General features: G+C 43.2%; 1 long non-coding RNA gene across 1 annotated transcript; it reads right to left on the bottom strand.

Moving 5' to 3' along the window:
- Nucleotides 1-11309: 11309 nt before the first annotated feature.
- On the bottom strand, nt 11310-13487 carry LOC147984836 (uncharacterized). The gene is made up of 4 exons (XR_015615069.1): nt 12451-13487; nt 12084-12371; nt 11762-11863; nt 11310-11648 (listed from the first exon to the last, which is right to left on the bottom strand). It is a non-coding gene; the product is annotated as an uncharacterized LOC147984836 (long non-coding RNA).
- Between the last annotated feature and the right edge of the window lie 242 nt (nt 13488-13729).

Here is a 13729-nt window from a genome sequence, read left to right as displayed (position 1 = left end):
CGTTTTAGTTTACCGCTATTTCTTTCTTCATGACTTATACATATTCCTATGACTATGAGATTATGCAACTCCCCATTACCGGAGGAACACTTTGTGTGCTACCAAATGTCACAACGTAACTGGGTGATTATAAAGGTGCTCTACAGGTGTCTCCAATGGTACTTGTTGAGTTGGCATAGATCAAGAATAGAAATTATCACTCCGATTGTCGAAGAGGTATCTGTGGCCCCTCTCGGTAATGCACATCACTATAAGCCTTGCAAGCAATGTGACTAATGAGTTAGTTATGGGATGATGCACTACGAAACGAGTAAAGAGACTTACCGGTAACGAGATTGAGCTAGGTATTGAGATACCGACGATCGAATCTCGGGCAAGTAACATACCGATGACAAAAGGAACAACGTATGTTGTTATGCGGTTTGACCGATAAAGATCTTCGTAGAATATGTAGGAACCAATATGAGCATCCAGGTTCAACTATTAGTTATTGACCGGAAACATGTCTCGGTCATGTCTACATAGTTCTCGAACTCGTAGGGTCCGCACGCTTGAAGTTCTGTGACGATGGGTATTATGAGTTTTTGTGTTTTGATGTACCGAAGGTAGTTCGGAGTCCCGGATATGATCATGGACATGAAGAGGAGTCTCGAAATGGTCGAGACGTAAAAATCGATATATTGGACGACTATATTCGGACACCGGAAGTGTTTCAGGAGGTTTCAGACATATATCGGAGTACCGGGGGATTACCGGAACCCCCCGGGGAATGTAATGGGCCTATTGGGTCTTAGTGGAGAAGAGGAGGGGCGGCCAGGGCAGGCCGCGACCCCCTCCCCCTCTAGTCCGAATTGGAGAAGGAGGGGGGGCGGCACCCCCCTTTCCTTCCTCCTCTCTCCTTCCCTTTCCCCTTCTCCTACTCCTACTAAGAAAGGAGGAGTCCTACTCCCGGTGGGAGTAGGACTCCCCCCTTGGCGCGCCCTGCTCCTGGCCGGCCACCTCCCCCTAGCTCCTTTATATACGGGGGTAGGGAGCACCCCAAAGACACCCAAGTTGATAATTGATCTCTCCCAGCCATGTGCGGTGCCCCCCTCCACCATAATCCACCTCGGTCATACTGTAGCGGTGCTTAGGCGAAGCCCCACGACGGTAGCTTCATCAACATCGTCAGCACGCCGTCCTGCTAACGAAACTCTCCTTCGAGCTCTACTGGATCGTGAGTTCGCGGGACGTCACCGAGTTAAATGTGTGCTGAACGCAGAGGTGCCGTACGTTCGGTACTGAGGATGGGTCGATCGTGAAGACGTACAACTACATCCACCGCGTTGTCATAACGCTTCCGCTTAACGGTCTACGAGGGTACATGGACGACACTCTCCTCTCTTGTTGCTATGCATCACCATGATCTCGCGTGTGCGTAGGGAAATTTTGAAATTACTACGTTCCCCAATAGGAGGGGCGCGCACGGGCACGGGCATGGGCGCTGGCGCTGTCATGTACGCGAGCTCGCGCAGGTCCGCGGAGACCTGGCTAACGCCCGCGGCTTCCAACTCTACGATAGTGCTCGGCGACCAGCCCGTCAATACTACGGGGATGGTCGCTGGCGCGGTCGCGGGGATGGGAGCTAGGATGGGAGTGGGGGCAGCAACCACCGCGGCCAGCTCGTTCTGGGCCATGTGCATGAGGCCCCACTCCTCCTTATTTTCTATCTCCTCCGGCTCGGAGTCGACTTCACCAAACTTGAAGACTATTGGCAGATGATCATTCCGCGCCATGGCGGTGGAGGTCTGCGTGTGGGGGGGGGGGGAATGGGAGGCTAACAGTAAGGCCGTCCATATTAAATAGTGGCTCGGGCGCCATTAATGGAGAGGAAGGCAGGCGACCATGGAAGTCAAAGGTCTCGCTTTCCAGTGAGCCTGCGCTGCGTACAGCTCGCACGCTTCCTAGTGAGCATGCGCATTGCAGAACATCTTGCACGCCTCTCGGTTAGCCTGCACACCGGACTGCGCTCGCACGCCTCCCATTCAGCCAAGGTCAAGTAGCTGTCTGCACGACACCTCCTACAGGTATTAAAACCAAGACATGTGGCGTCACATGAATGGTTAACAGAACACACACGGTTTGAATTATACAAACGTTTGAGATACTAAAGTGGCAGCTGTTTTTTCAAAATGTCTTTGTTGGCTGTCATTATTCAAGGGCGCCTTCTCTCAAAATGGACATGAAAAATACCACATCATGTCGGGTGCCATTCCATGATAGCATGCCAAGTTTCATGAATTTCAGACGAGTTTTTGATTTAGTAGAATTTAAAAACCATGCATCTCAATGTTTTGCCGGTAATCAACGGTGCCCTGGTGTTTGAAATTCATTCCCATTTCTTGCATGGGACCTAAGCATGCACCCAAGGACATAGATTTGATTTTTCAACCAATTTATATGCACTGGAGCATGTGCATGTAGTTCAAATTTGAATTATGCACACAAATGCATTGAAAACTCAGTTAATGCATAAAAATGTCCAAACGAACCCCAAAAATCACAAAAATTGACACAACACTCATGTTGTTCTATGTTGACATGAGAAAAGTTTTCGAAGCAATAAGAGGCAGTGGATATCGTTTCGTCCCCAAAGGTGGGATGTTCCCTGCCGAAACCATGATGCTTGTTGTGAGAAGCTCTGGTTTGTGAGAAGCATATACTCAAACCCGCCCCAGACGGGACAAATTTTTTACCACGACATGTTGATGCCGCTCCATGAAAGCATGCCAAGTTTCATGAATTTCAGACGAGTTTTGGATTTACTAGAATTTAAAAACTAGGCATCTCTATGTTTTGCCGGCAATCAACGGTGCCTTGGTATTTGAAATTCATTCCCATTTCTTGCATGGGATCTAAGCATGCACCCAAGGACACATATTTGATTTTTCAACCAATTTATATGCACTGGAGCATGTGCATGTAGTTAAAATTTCAATTATGCACATCAATGCATTAAAAACGTAGTTAATGCATAAAAATGTCCAAACGAACCCTGAAAAATCCCAAAAATTGACACAACACTCCTGTTGTTCTATGTTGACATGAGAAATTTTTTGAAAGCAATAAGAGGCAGTGGATATCATTTCGTCCCCAAAGGTGGGACGTTCCCTACCGAAACCATCATGCTTGTTGTGAGAAGCTCTGGTTTGTGAGAAGCATATACCCGAACCTGCCCCAAATGGGACAAATTTTTAACACGGCATGCTGATGCCGCGCCACCATAGCATGCCAGGTTTCATGAATTTCAGACGAGTTTTGGATTTACTAGAATTTAAAAACTAGACATCTCAACATTTTGCCGGCAATCAACAGTGCCCTGGTGTTTGAATTTCATTCCCATCTCTTGCATGGGACCTAGAAATTCACCCAAGGACACATATTAGATTTTTCAACCAACCTTAGTGCATTAGAGCATGTGCTTGTAGTTCAAATTTGAATTATGCACATAAAATGCCTAGAAAACCCAGTTAATGCATAAAAATGTCCAAACGAACCCTGAAAAATCACAAAAATTAACACAATACTCCTGTTGTTCTATGTTGACAATAGAATTTTTTTGAAAGAAATAAGAGGCAATGGATATCGTTTCATCCCCAAAGGTGGGACGTTCCCTATCGAAACCATCATGCTTGTTGTGAGAAGCTCTGGTTTGTGAGAAGATTATACCCGAACCTACCCCAAATGGGACAATTTTTTTACCACAGCATGTTGATGTCGCTCCATGATATCATGCCAAGTTTCATGAAATTCATACGAGTTTTGGATTTACTAGAATTTAAAAACCAGGCATCTCAACGTTTTGCCGGCAATCAACAGTGCCCTGGTGTTTGAATTTCATTCCCATCTCTTGCATGGGACCTAGAAATTCACCCAAGGACACACATGTGATTTTTCAACCAACTTTAGTGCATTGGAGCATGTGCTTGTAGTTCAAATTTGAATTATGCACATAAAATGCCTAGAAAACCCAGTTAATGTATAAAAAAGGCCAAAATAACCCTGAAAAATTCCAAGAATGAACACAACACTCCTGTTGTTCTTTGTTGACACTAGAAATTTTTTGAAAGCAATAAGAGGCAACGGATATCGTCCCGTCACCAAAGGTGGTACATTCCCTATCGTTGCCATCATGCTTGTTGTGAGAAGCTCTGGTTTGTGAGAAGCTTATACCAGAACCTGCCCCAAATGGGACAAAATTTTCACCACAACATGTTGATGCCGCTCCATGATAGCATGCCAAGTTTCATGAATTTTAGACGAGTTTGGGATTTACTAGAATTTAAAAACGAGGCATCTCAATGATTTGTCGGCAATCAACAGTGCCATGGTGTTTGAATTTCATTCCCATCTCTTGCATGGGACCTAGAAATTCACCCTAGGACACACATGTGATTTTTCAACCAACTTTGGTGCATTGGAGCATGTGCTTGTAGTTCAAATTTGAATTATGCACATAAAATGCCTATAAAACCCAATTAATGTATAAAAAAGGCCAAACGAACGTCAAAAAATTCCAAGATTGAACACAACACTCCTGTTGTTCTATATTGACACTAGAATTTTTTTGAAAGCAATAAGAGGCAACGGATATCGTCCCGTCCCCAAAGGTGGTACGTTCCCTATCTAAACCATCATGCTTGTTGTGAGAAGCTCTGGTTTGTGAGAAGCTTATACCCGAACCTGCCCCAAATGGGACAAATTTTTTACCACGACATGTTGATGTCGCTCCATGATAGCATGCCAAGTTTCATGAAATTCATACGAGTTTTGGATTTACTAGAATTTAAAAACCAGGCATCTCAACGTTTTGCCGGCAATCAACAGTGCCCTGGTGTTTGAATTTCATTCCCATCTCTTGCATGGGACCTAGAAATTCACCCAAGGACACACCTGTGATTTTTCAACCAACTTTAGTGCACTGGAGCATGTGCTTGTAGTTCAAATTTGAATTATGCACATAAAATGCCTAGAAAACCCAGTTAATGTATAAACAAGGCCAAACTAACCCTAAAAAATTCCAAGATTGAACACAACACTCCTATTGTTCTTTGTTGACACTAGAATTTTTTTGAAAGCAATAAGAGGCAACGGATATCGTCCCGTCACCAAAGGTGGTACGTTCCCTTTTGTTACCATCATGCTTGTTGTGAGAAGCTCTGGTTTGTGAGAAGCTTATACCCGAACCTGCCCCAAATGGGACAAAATTTTCACCATGGCATGTTGATGCCGCTCCATCAGAGCATGCCAAGTTTCATGAATTTCAGACGAGTTTGGGATTTACTAGAATTTAAAAACCAGGCATCTCAACGTTTTGTCGGCAATCAACAGTGCCATGGTGTTTGAATTTCATTCCCATCTCTTGCATGTGACCTATAAATTCATCCAGGGACACACATTTCATTTTTCAACCAACTTTGGTGCATTGGAGCATGTGCTTGTAGTTCAAATTTGAATTATGCACATAAAATGCCTAGAAAACCCAATTAATGTATAAAAAGGCCAAACGAACGCCAAAAAATTCCAAGATTGAACACAACACTCCTGTTGTTCTATGTTGACACTAGAATTTATTTGAAAGCAATAAGAGGCAACGGATATCGTCCCGTCCCCAAAGGTGGTACGTTCCCTACCGAAACCATCATGCTTGTTGTGAGAAGCTCTGGTTTGTGAGAAGCTTATACCCAAACCTGCCCCAAATGGGACCAAAATTTCACCACGGCATGTTGATGCTGGTCCATGATAGCATGCCAAGTTTCATGAATTTTAGACGAGTTTTTGATTTACTAGAATTTAAAAACCAGGTATCTCAACGTTTAGCTGGCAATCAACAGTGCCCTGGCGTTTGAAATTCATTACCATCTCTTGCATGGGACCTAGAAATTCACCCAAGGACACACATGTGATTTTTCATCCAACTTTAGTGCATTGGAGCATGTGCTTGTAGTTCAAATTTGAATTATGCAAATAAAATGCCTAGAAAACCCAGTTAATGTATAAAAAAGGCCAAACGAACCCCAAAAAATTCATTCCCATTTCTTCCATGGGACCTAAGCATGCACTGAATGACACAGATTTGTTTTTTCAACCAATTTGGATGCACCGGAGCATGTGCATCTAGTTTAATTTTGAATTGTGCACCTGAAATGGCTAGAAAACTAGTTTAATGTATGAAATGTCCAAATGAACCCTGAATAATTCCAATTCTTTTAGGACACACATATAGTTGCATGTTCACTGTAGATAAAAGGTCTAGCAATTCAAACAACGTCCATTGCTGCTGTGATCCCATTTTGTAATTCAAATCAAGTAGATCCTACACAGTTTATTCTCACCAACCATGTGAGATGTAGTACAAAATATCTTGGAGCACCGTTGGTGTATAGTATGCCTATGGCTTATGCGAGAAGGTGCGTCGGCTACAGTCCACAGCCGGTGTGTCAAGCACACTTGCTCGCTCCCCCAAAACTCCCGCCTTTGCATCCCTCACAATCTCGAAAATATCAACCGCCTGGAAGGTTTTAATGTTTGATAGCACGCGATTAGTATGTGCGGACCGTGTGCAATGTCTGTTACTCCCACTCTACTTCAGTCCCTTGATTCAAATTTTCAGTAGCCCCGGTATTTTACTCCCGCCTCTGCATCCCTCGCAATCTCAAAAATATCCGCTCGCCCTTGATCCAAATTTTCATTAGCCCCGCCTTGTTACTCCCGCGTAGGAAAATTCTTAGTTGCCACAGTATTTCCTCAAACACAACCTCCGCTCACACAGACACACACAACCCTCGAAACCATTGGTAGGTCACGGCCATCACCGACGCCTCCATCCTCAATCTCTTCCTGTGTGCCGGGGAGCTCGAGTAGCCAATGGCCAAAAAGAGATTTATCGCGGACTTTTCGCCCGACGCCAACGAGATGGCCGCCGAGGTGTCCCCGTCGTCCTCCGCGGGCTCGATCCGCCGTTGTCGGTCCCCTGATCTGCCCGCCGCCATGCCCCTACGCCTGTTCGAGGACTTCCCCGTCCTCCCCCGGACCCGGCAGCTGACGAAGTCCTACCTCGGGGTCCGGCAGCGGCGGTGGGGGACGTGGGTTGCCGAGATTACATATCGAGAGAGCCACACCCATCGGTGGCTCGGTAGCCTCCACACGGCCGAGCTCGCGGCCATGGAGTACGACCGCTGGCAGGCCCACTACCACGGCGTGGCGGCTAGGCTGAGTTTCCCCTTTGGCACATGTCCAGTCCACCTCGTTCCGCCAGAGCCAGGGGTGGTGAGCTCGGCTATGGCACGGGAGAACCGCGAGGCATGGGAGCGTCTCAAGGCCGAGGCCGCCGCCGAGGCCTACATGCAAGAGCTCCACCGGCAGCACCCGGAGCTCGTGGAGGCGGAGCGGGCGATCTTTGCTGACACAGAGGGCGGCGAGGTTATCGCGCTCTCCTCCGATGACGAGGTCGAAGGCGGTGAGGGAGGCGAGGTTATCACACTCTCCTCTAATGATGAGGTTGAAGGCGACAACGACGGTGGCGTGGAGGGCGTCGAGGTGGGCCCCGAGGACGAGGAGATCGACGTCGATGAGTGGAGGAGTGCCTTCCCCAATGACCCCGGCGACGGTACTGGCCCGGACCCGGCTCGTGGCACACCGTACATGACGTGGAAGGATTGGCTCGACCTCTACTTCGACTGAAAGTAGTTTAGCTTAGTTAAAATTTATGTTTTATGTTTGGTTATGCAAAACTATCTATGTTTATGTTTGAATGCATGCTACTTTCGGTTGAACCTGCTTTGAACTTGATCAAATTGAAGTTTACAACCTTAAGTTTAGGGGATCGACTAGAAAAGGCCAAAAATTGCTGCAGTATATATATACACACACACACTATTGGTACGGGATGAGAATAATATTCTGATCACAACCTAACCTGCCCCGCTAGTAGTACGTTGAACTTCCCTGTGAACTAGGTTGAACTTCCGCCAACATTGCCCAAATGAGGCTTGCGATATACCATTGGAAAGCTATGGACACCAGTATCATGACCCAACTTAAATTTTTGGCAAAATGCAAGTGGTTTAAGAGCAGTTTTGAAAATCGTTTTTTCTTCACACAAAAAACGTGAATCAAATTTCGATCGCATTTCTAAACCGTTTATCGGAATGAGGCATATAATATGGTGTTGGAAAGCTACTGCAAAACCGCTCCTTCCACACGTTGAAAGTTTTCTCTAGTTCCCTATGGTTAAAGAGTAATTTGAAATAACATAAAATTTCACAAACCGAACACCCGAGTTTGTATTTTTGATGCCATTTCTAAACGGCTACTCCAATTGAGGCAAATAATATGGCGTTGGAAAGCTTATGAAAATGCACTACTTTTTTATGTTAAAAGTTTTTTTTAATTTTGAACGGTTTAAAAGTAATTTAGAAAACTGTACAAGTCCTACTGAGTTTGTATTCTCGAGCTCATTTTTTAACCATGCGTCCGAATGCAGCAAATGATATGGCGTTGGAAAGCTTGAACAAATGGGAAACTTTTTTGTATGTATTGTTTCTCCCAATTCCTTACGGTTTTAAGTTAGTTTTGGAAATGGATAAAAACGTATTTTCCCCGTAATTTCTACAAAGTTTATCGGAATGAGGCAAATAATATACCGCTGAAAAGCTATGGAAAATCCGAAACTTTTTCATGTTGATGATTTTCTATGATTCCTAGCCGTTTTCATGTTATTTCGAAAATGGCGAGATCATTTGTTCTGCCTTTATCGTGAAACAGATTCTTCGAAAATGCACCGCGTGAAGAACCTGAACTTCTCGTCGCGTGTACCTGAACTTCACTCTGCTTTTCACGTGCTTTTTTGCTAGTAGATCTCCATACACTACTTGTAGCTCTCCATCCACTCATCGAAATTGAGCAAGTGATATACCGGTGGAATGCTGATGTAAAAATGCAACTTCCCCGTGTTGATTGTTTTTTCGTACTCACGAGGATTTTAAAAGTTTTTCATCTCAAATTCGTTCACTATAGTAGTCGAACTTCCTACTGTTTTCACATTGAACTTCTGTGGCATATTTTCATTTGTAATTTTCTTATCCATTTCGTCAGTGGTACACAAATGATATTCTTGTTGTACAAACCTCTGTCACAATATTTTTTTTAACTTTCTCTGACCGAGGATTTTAACTTACACAAATGATTTTCCTGCCGTTTTGAAATAAATTAGAAAATGATGAGATCATGATTTCTGCCTTCATCGCGAATGGAAATGCACTGTGTGAAGTAGTTGAACTTCTCGGGCATGTCTGTTTGAACTTCACTTTGTTTTTTACGTGCTATTTTTTGCACTGCGTGAAGTAGTCTGTGTGAACTTCACTCTGTTTCACTTTATTGTATTTTTCTTATATGAAATACGCACCATGTAGTACGTGAACTTCCGGCTGTTATCACTTTAAACTTCTCTCTGGTTTGAGATAATTATTCTAAAACACAAAAAATAACATTTTTTGTTGTATTTTGGACATCTAAATACACGGTGAACCCCTCTCACAAGATTTTTTTAACTTTTCCTCGCCGAGTACTTGAACTTCTAGCAACCATTTTTCATTTATGAGTTGTTTTCAAAAGTGCAAAAAATGGCGTTGTGTTTTTTATTTTTTGAACAGGTAAATCCTAGGTTTTAATAAACTCCGAACTTCTGTGTTATTTCAATTTGAACTTCACCTTTTCATATTTTGAGTAAAGAATTGTATTTGATTTTTATAGGGAAAAACCAAACATGGAAATACGAGGTGAACCTCTCTCGCAAGAATTTTTGAACTTTGCTCAGCCGAGCAACTGAACTTCTATCGACAATTTTTTTAGATTTTTCCTTTTTTGTTTGAACTCCTTGGGTATTATTTTTAAAAAATGGGAAATCTGATTTTTCTAGTAAACATTGAGTTGATCTTTTATTCTACTTAGCTTCTTACTTTTATTATTATAGCAACAGGAAAAATCTTAGTGTTTATAAACATCCAACTGCTTGTTTATTTTGGCTTTTATTTCTTTAGAATGAGCAAAAACCTCATTTTTGAATAAACATCCAATAGATTCGTTCTTTAAATTTGAACTTCTAGTTTTTTCCATAGAAACATTGACAATCATTTTATATACTTTTTTGAGGTTCATTGTTATTTTAATTTGACCTTCTTGGGGGTTTTTTTAAACGTGGAAAATTATTTTTTTGTACAAATACTGAACAAGTAAGTTATTTTAGTTTGAACTTCTTGGTTATCTTTTTTCATGAACGTGAAAATCCATGAGAGATTATTTCACACTCATAACATTTTCTTCGAACACTCTAATTTGCTAAATTTAAACTTCCAGAGTTAACATTATTTAGGTGATGCTTGTTTTCTTCTTGGTTTATAAATGTTGAACTACTCGGTTATTTTAAATTGAACTTCTTGGTTTATTCTTTAGTAAGGGGAGAAATCCGAGTTTTGAAAAAAAAACATCAAACCACTCTACTATTATAAATTGAACTTCTTTGTGTTTATTCTTTTGTAATGAGGAAAATCTAAGTTTTTATATGCACTGATCTACACTGTTATTTTAGTTTGAACTTCTTCCTTTTATTCTTTAAATAATGAGAAAAGTCCGAGTTTTCAATATACACCAAACTATTATATTATTTTAAATTGAACTTCTTGGTTTTATTTTTGCTAGGAGTGGTTTAATAAACATCCAACTGCTATGCTATTCTAATCTAATTTTTTTTACTTTAATTAGAAACAAAGAAAATTTGTTTTTATTTCTTTAATAAACTTCAGACTTCTCTATTTTTAAAATTTGAACTTCATGGTTTTTTTGTGTGTTCGCTTCTTTATTTTTGGATACCCAATGTGTGTGTTTTGCCGTAAGTGAATATTTTTGAACTATCCGCGATAGAGAATATGAACTTTGCATCCACATTTTTTTGTCTTCAAGAAATGCTTGCTCTTTTGCTTTTAATTTTGGACTTCTATGATCTATTTTTAACTTACGAATAGTTTTTTTGGTTCTGTGAAATTTTTAGAGTTTATGTTTTAGGCACTCTTTTTTGGGTAAACGCTCATTTGTTTATTTTTTAACATCATTTTTCGTCTTTTTATACAAACTATCAACACGTTGAATAAGAAAAGAACATTAAACGCCTAGATAGAGGTTTTTTTGTTAACTATGAGCATCATTTTTTTGTTTTTTTTGAAAAACAAAAATGATGGAATTACCACCAACGAAGTAGATGCACCAGTCTTTCTTTAAAAAAATAATTCTTGCCACTTCATTATTGAGGCAAAACTAACTCTAATTGAATAGTCTCAATCAGGTAGGTAGGGGGTTACAAATAAAGAAATAGAAAGTACATCTAGTTTTAGTGCTCTTTTTTGCAAACAGATGTGCAACCAAATTGCCATTCCTCCTTGTATAAATGAGCTTTGAACCCCTTCAAACTTGTAAGTATGAAAACATCTCTCAAAAGCCATCGACCGCCTCAAAACAATCCCTAGAATCCTGCCACATCGTGCATAAAACGTGGCCTTCAGTCCCAATAATAATAATTCAGAATTGTTCTTCAACCACCATCAGCATGGTTGTCCCTGTAGGCAAACTATCAACTTATGATTCTGAAGTTACGAGATTTTGGCAATTGTTTACGAGCTACTGAACAAGCTAAAGATCGTTGGCAAAACAACATGAGTGAAGGCAATACCTTTTTAACTTCTTGTTTATTTGAATCTGAACTTGCATTTTTTGCAGGGTGCAGGTTACAGCAGTGGCGCACAGGTAGGGGCGACTACAATGTATATGCGGTCTTCAGGGATAGCAGGTTGGGATCGGGCACGAGCATTGAGGATCAAGTGGTTCAGTATCTCAATGTAATAGTTAAAGTAAATATTGAATATCATGCCTATCTAGGATACTCGAGTCCACAGTAGCGCCCAAGGATTTTCGATGAAACATACTATTTTTCCCTACCACAATGTCAATAAAAATAATGTCATGTGAACATAAACTTGGAATGAAAACTTTACCATGCGACGATTGCAAACTGTGAGTCGTAAATCGAGGTTGCCGCTGTTCATCAGGGATGGGGAAGATTTCACCATGGCTAGGAGGGCACCTTCATTTTCTGTGTAATGCAGAAATAGTAAAAATTAAAGTGTGACTGCTGATCCAGGACTGTAAACACGTTTTGTGGATGAAAGAACAGATTTTGTTCAGAGACTGTAGAACATCTAAAAACTGAATATGTTAGTGCACTCATCTTATTTTTATAAGTGATCTGACGAGATGTTGTTCTTTTTAAAGCAAATGTCTTCCTGAAGAAAAAGGAACACGATGTTCAGACTTACAAATGTCTTCCTGAAGAAAAATGTAAACGTCTTACTCTAAATGTACCTAGCAACACCCAGACTTTAGTTTTGACCATGCATTCTAGACACCGACCATCGCAATGTCACTGCCATTTTCTATTCGAGCGACCATGAGAAATCAACTCGACCTGCCATGTACCCTCTACAATGGCGTGATGTTGAACAACAGTAGCATGAGCGACATCAGATGGAGGAAGGAACCCGTAGACATGTAGTAGCACAACTCAAAATTTGAAGCAATTGCAGCAACACCACAGGGCTCTCGAGCAACGATACCAAAGGGGTCTGAAGCGGCATCGGACAATGGGTCAGCGAGATTGCAAGTGCTGGCTAGCAGCCGCACGGGAGTAAGAAGGTCACATGCTACGTGGGAGGAAGTCCATCGTGCACAGGAGGGAGAAGGCACATTGATGGCATGCGAGAAGCCAACGGCTGCACGTAGAGCATCTAGAGGAGATGGCTCGGTTGCCGGCGTTTTCGCTGCTGACTGAGGAGAAAATAGAGATGGGAGGCATTAGGTGATTTAGTTGAACGGTGCGAGTTGCTGTAGTTGAACAACGGGAGGAAGGACGAAGATGGCATAGGTGGCTGTAGGCGGGAGGAAGATGTTCGAGGGAGGATGGGGATGGGGCTATGGAGGACCGGGAGGGCACACCAGAGCAGATGGCAGTCCACACCGGTGGGGAGGGAAGGTCACGCCGGATGGGGAAGGCCGTGCCGGAGCAGAGGAAATGTTGCGCCAATTGTCGAGGTGATGGTTGGAGTGGAGGGGCGATGGATGTAGCTTCCGGCGCGCGCGGTGGCTGGGGTCGACGCGTCGCATGATTGCGGATCGCGCGCCGGCCGGGGCCGCGACTGCACGTGGTGGCAGAGGCCGGCGGTGGCGCCATGGGAGGAGGCTGGCGGCGGTATCGTGGGAGAAGGCCGGTGTCGGCGGTCCCTTGGGTTGCCGAGGCGGCGACTCAGGTGGTTGCCGGGGACAACGGTGCCCGGGGTTGCCAGGGACGGCGACGGCCGTGGCTGTTGGGGGCATCGGCGCGCGGGCTTGAAGAGGTAGGCGGCGACGTGGGGTGGGCGGGTGGCGGCGGCGACGTAGGGTGGGACGGTGGCGGCGGCGTCTAGGGTGGGTGGTGGGGGTCGGGGGTGCGAGGTTGAGGATGCGGGGTAGTTTTTTTCTAAGGTTGTAAATTCGGGTGGTCTCGGAAGTTCACAAGCATCCAGGCGCGTCTATATAGGGCAAGCCGTGATCCAAATAGTTATTTTGATCCTAGGATTAGAATAGTCTTGTCCTATATATATCCGCT

Source organism: Triticum urartu, chromosome 2A (assembly GCF_056163025.1).
Source record: "Triticum urartu cultivar PI428250 chromosome 2A, HENAU_Tu73, whole genome shotgun sequence".
Taxonomy (NCBI): domain Eukaryota; kingdom Viridiplantae; phylum Streptophyta; class Magnoliopsida; order Poales; family Poaceae; genus Triticum; species Triticum urartu.
This window is presented reverse-complemented; position numbering and strand designations above follow the sequence as displayed.